At 32.2% G+C, this 5,932-nt stretch overlaps 1 long non-coding RNA gene across 1 annotated transcript in view; it reads left to right on the forward strand.

The window, feature by feature from the left end:
• LOC149132508 (uncharacterized) overlaps positions 1-5,639 on the forward strand; it is a 52,462-nt gene extending 46,823 nt beyond the window's left edge. The window contains exons 2-3 of the long non-coding RNA XR_016244518.1: positions 5,031-5,235; positions 5,414-5,639. This is a non-coding gene — a long non-coding RNA (uncharacterized LOC149132508). The remainder of the gene's footprint in view (positions 1-5,030; positions 5,236-5,413) is intronic.
• The last annotated feature ends 293 nt before the right edge of the window (positions 5,640-5,932 follow it).

Below are 5,932 nucleotides of genomic sequence, written 5' to 3' on the forward strand. Positions count from 1 at the left end.
TTTCTATCAACTTATACCAATGTATATGCAAGGCGCGCAATTTTAGTTCTGTCTCTGTAATTCATACAATCAATTTACCCACGTATGACTGAAAATAATAACTATAAAATAGCAATTTAGCGAAGAGTAATAATTCAAATAGATCAATTAGAATCATGAATAAATTAAAACTTGTTGTCCAGAATGTTATACACATGCAAATAAATAAATAAAGAGAAATTCTTAAAAAAAGAGAAATTTCCCTGGAGAAAAGTAAAAAAAAACACAAAAAGACAACCTAGCAGTAATTGTAAATGACGTTCAATGAAAAGGGAGAGGTAATTGTTTTTAAAATAATTATAACTGTGACGAAGTTATTTTGCATGGTTACGCAAAATCAGATCATACTTTCCAAGCGAGACAACTATAGACATGTTTTGCTCCGTTAGAACTCACTAGTAAAATATCATAATAAAACTTCAGCATCGTTCATGAGTTGACAAAGATTTTTACACCGAGTTTAAGCTATTATGAATGTTTCTCAGCCAGTATAATTAGCATAATTAGAAAATATAATGAGCGACGCAAATAAATCAAAACGGCAAATAGCATGAATTTGGATGAGTTAAAACGTGACATTTTATATCCTGCATATCGAAGCATCTCTATTAATTAGTAGGCATTAAATTTAGACATCATGTACCTTTGACTTCTCAGTTACACCTCGTCAGTATTGCAAACTATTAACCCGTCGTCGAATATATTATATTTTACAAAACATGATTAATAATTATAATTAACCCACATATTTCAAAATTAATCAAACGTGATCAATTCTCTGATATTTCATGCGTATATTTTGGAGCACAAGAAGTTATTTTACAACTCTAAATATCTTTCTAAGAAGATTTTGACAACATATCATATACATATCATTATCTTTCTCAATCAATACTTTTTGCAGTAATACATGTGTGTATTTATGTATACATAGATGTATATATACATACATATGTGTGTGTATGTGTCTGTAGGTGTGCACTGTGTGTTTTTGTATGTATATACATACATATGTATATATATATATATATATATATATATATATATATATATATATATATATATATGGTGATAGATAGATAAATAAATTGGTGCACGCATCGATGAATGAAGAGAAAAATAGACAAAGACTGAAGGGTGCATAGTCGGATTGTTCACTAGATGTATGTGTGTTTGCATGCATGTATGTATGTATGTATGTATGTATGTATGTATGCATGAATGGATGGATGGATGGATGGATGGATGGATGGATGGATGGATGGATGAATGGGTGGATAGGTAGATCATTCATTGATCGGATGAGAGAATGAGTGTGTGAGTGATCGAAAATGTGCATGGAGGCTGTGTGAGTACGTGCTTAGTTGGAGTCAGGAGATCAAGTAAATGAGTACGTCCATCTGCAAGTCTCTGTGTGTGTGTTCGCAAGGTTGCGTATTTGCTTGAGTGTTTGTATGTGTGTGTGTGTGTGTGTGTGTGTGCGTGTGCGTGTGTGTGTGCGTGTGTGTGTGTGTGTGTGTGTCTTTGTGAGTGTGAGTGTGTACGTGCACGCATATGGCTGTCAGTGCCTATAGAAGGGGTTTAAGTAATTGATCGATGGCAAAAATAAGATCGAAGCAATTGTAGAAAGATGGGAGGAGAAAGGAATGAAGAAAGTAACTAAATAAATATGGAAAGAAAGAAATGAAGGATCGAAAGAGAGAAATAAGGAAAGAAAGCAAATGAAAGAGAAATACAGAAAGAAACTAAACGATAGAAAAGGAAAACCGAATCAAAAGAAAACAAATTCAATAAAAGTACGACGACAGAAAGAAGAAAATCTGAAGAGAAAGATGTAAAATGGAGGTATTGTTAATGTATAAAAGGTAGCGATTCCAAGAAGATGCCAGCCTAAAAGACTGGCTCTGCTCTAAGTTCCAGGAGGACAAATTCCCTAATGGAATCACGACGGATAAAACGGACGTGCGGCAGAAATATTCTTGGGAGACAATCTGACGAGAGAAAAGATGGCGGATTGGACGAACGGACGCTTAATGGATGGAAGTGGTTAGTATGTGGATGTGTAAGGGACGGAGAGAAAGGAGACATTGTGATGGTGGATGGAGGAGAGGTTATGACTAAAGACGAAGATGGTCGTGTAGAAGATAGATACGTAGAGAGAAGGACGGATAGATTATTACATTGCTAGACATATGTTAGCATACACATATATGTATATATATATATATATATATATATATATATATGCAAACACACACTGAAACACACAAGCACACATACACAAGCTAACACACACACGCATATACGCATATATATATATATATATATATATATATATATATATATATATATATATATATATATATATATATATATATATTGCATTTATTGGTGACGGAACTACATAAAGGACTCCAGGGCCCAGGGTTTTATGCCGAAGTTTGACAAGTGCTTCGAAAGAAAACTAGGTTTTTTAGTCTCTTGTGTATTTTCAAATCTTATAAAATTATATGCGTATTTTATGTGCGTGTATGTATATATGTGTGTGTATGTGTGTGTATACGTTTGTGCGTATGTGCGGGACCATATATGCATGCACACTCACACGCACACACACACGCACACACACACACACACGCTCACCCACGCACGCACACTCACAGGCACACACACACGCACACACACACACACGCGCACCCACACACGCACACACACACCCACACACCCACACAGACATGATATACATCTTTGAGTGTACGATTGTGCTTGTGCGATTTTCACTTCTCAATATTTCAACATATTGATCATTTATATAATCTATCTATCTATCTATCTATCTATCTATCTATCTATCTATCTATCTATCTATCTATCTATCTATCTATCTATCAATCTATCTAGCTATCTATCTGCGTCTGTCTGACTGTATATATATATATATATATATATATATATATATATATATATATATATATATATATATATATATATATATATACATACATATATACATATATGTGTGAGTATGTGCATATGTATATATATATATATATATATATATATATATATATATATATATATATATATATATATACATATATAACTATATAACTCCAGTAAGCTGGAGTAATTGGAGTAATTGGAAGATGAAGAGGATGCAATGGAGATACATGCATGATCTCTAGACCTCTTCAGAGATTTACAAATTTCAGTTCATGAAGTTTACAATATAAAAATATTGTATGTATGTAAGTCTGAAGGGTATCTCACTGGTTCACAAGGAAACAGAAATACCACTGTTTCTTCGTGGATGACTTAAAACTTTATGCAAAATATTTCTCCCCACTACTCTAGTTTTTGAATTTTTGTGTATATATATTATCTTCCTTGTCCACAATAATAACGATAGCCTATCATCCCCCCCTCCACTAGATTCATTCATGAACTCCACACGCAACATGGACAAAATGTTTTCTTAAGGAAATACATATTTAAGTAAATTATAATGTCATGGTTAGCGAAAGCGAAACCGGTCGACAAACACAATATAAGATATATTAAAAATTATATTAAAACTATGTAAAGTGTGTGCATTTTCCTTCTTTAATTTCTTATATATATTACAACTCAGCACGTGGGGATAATCGAAATTTCTCCTTTTCTGTTACTATATTTATATGTAATATATATACAAGGACCGATGGCCTAATGGTTAGTGGCAATGGTGTTTCTGGTGCGTTTTTTCTTGAATAAAATACTTCATCTCCTGTTGCTCTGTGAACATCTAAACGCCTCGCGTATGGTATACCGTACACCTGTTCAGGCAACGTCGATTTGATGGATGGAGTCAACTAACGTATATCCCATATATTTGATGACTGTAGAGAAATAACTAGCGCAGACCGTCCAGTGAGACTGGACACTCATACGTTGTCTCCGAAGGGAGGAACAATTACATACATACATACATACATACATACATACATACATACATATATGTGTGTGCTTGCGTGCGTGAATGTGTGTTTGTGACTCTTATTAATAATCAGCTGGAGTAACAGAGTGACTCAAGAGACTTAGCACTTATCAAACTTGTTTCAGGCCAAGGTGTCATATTCTAAGATACCTGCAAGAATGTCATTTCTCTCGATTGTTCTGCAAAAAAATTATATAAACAAGTACAATGTCGTGTGGATAATGCATATTTTTCAAATGTATACATGACAAGTTAGTTAGATAGATAGATAGATAGATAGATAGATATATAGATAGATAGATATAAGACAATCAAAGATGCTGCCAGATCCATATGCTCGTAAGGCCTCATTTGCTAGTTCTGTGTATGTATGTGGCTGTGTGTGAATATGTACACGTGCACTCGAATTATTAGTGAAAGTAGTTTGAACAGAAAACAGAAAAATGAATGAAAAAAAAAAGAATCATATTCTAGATTTTGCGTTGCAAAAGGAGTTTCATCTGAATATTATATTCAGCACAGCCCAGGAGAAAAGGATGACAGAGAGGAATTATTAATATACAGAGAGTGAAATTAAGTTACGATGGAATGAGGCCATTTTATATCGTGCATGCATATATATATATATATATATATATATATATATATATATATATATATATATATATATATATATATATATATATATATATATATACATATATATATATATATATATATATATATATATATATATATATATATATATATATATATTGCCGCTGACACGTAAAAGTGCCCACTACACTCTCGGAGTGGTTGGCGTTAGGAAGGGCATCCAGGTGTAGAAACTCTGCTGGATCAGATTGAGCCTGGTGCAACCAGCCTATTCGCCAGTCCTCAGTCAAATCGTCCAAGCCATGCTAGCATGGAAAGCGGACGTTAAACAATGATGATGATGATGATGATGATGATATATATATATATATATATTTGTGTTGCTTAATATGTTGTTAAAATTGCTTTTTCTTTTCAGATACCATCAGAAAAAGGTAATTAAAATTAAAATGACAGACCTATCGGACTTTCGCAGAGGTCAAATTGTTGGTGCTCGTATGGCAGGAGCTAGTGCAACGAAAGCAGCGGAAATGTTTGGTGTGATGAAAGTCTTTGAGAAAGAAGGTTATATAGGGTTATTCAAATAGAAAGAGCAGATTTCAAATATATTTTTAAAATAAAAGGTAAGAGACACAAACACATTCTACATATTACTTTATAGGGCGGAAGTTTAAATTTTGTAGCTGAACAAATTCAATTGAATGAAGCCTTAAATAAAATAATATTTTAATTTTTGTTTTAATATTTCATTTTGTTGATTTTATTTAAAATTGTATAATGTTCATTTGTGTAATCCTTTAGAAAATGGTGACGCCACAAGAAAAGTCTTTTTGGGTGCTGCAGTTCGAGAAATGCGAATCGATTGTGCAAGTGAAACGTGAATTTCGCCGCCAATTCAATAAAAATGACCTCGTCACAAGCAAATTTACGAATATCATAAAAATTTCACAAAAAAGGGTTTCGATGTTTCGATGTTTGTTGAGCACCACATGGCGCTCATGTTGAGTACATACTACCTTAAAATAAACTTTAAACTTCACCCCTATCAAGAAATATGGAGAATGTGTTTGTGTCTCTTACCGTTTGTTTTAAAAATAATTTTAAAATCTGTTCTATCTTTTTAAATAACCCTGTATGTATATATATATATATATATATATATATATATATATATATATATATATATATATATATATATATATATATATATATATATATATATATAAATTAAAAACGTAAAATTAAAACATAACGTTGCATACAGGTGCTTACAATTACCAAGTATTACCTCTAAAATTTGCTATATATATATATATATAT

This window comes from Octopus bimaculoides, chromosome 15 (genome assembly GCF_046866305.1).
Source record: "Octopus bimaculoides isolate indiv1 chromosome 15, ASM4686630v1, whole genome shotgun sequence".
Classification (NCBI taxonomy): domain Eukaryota; kingdom Metazoa; phylum Mollusca; class Cephalopoda; order Octopoda; family Octopodidae; genus Octopus; species Octopus bimaculoides.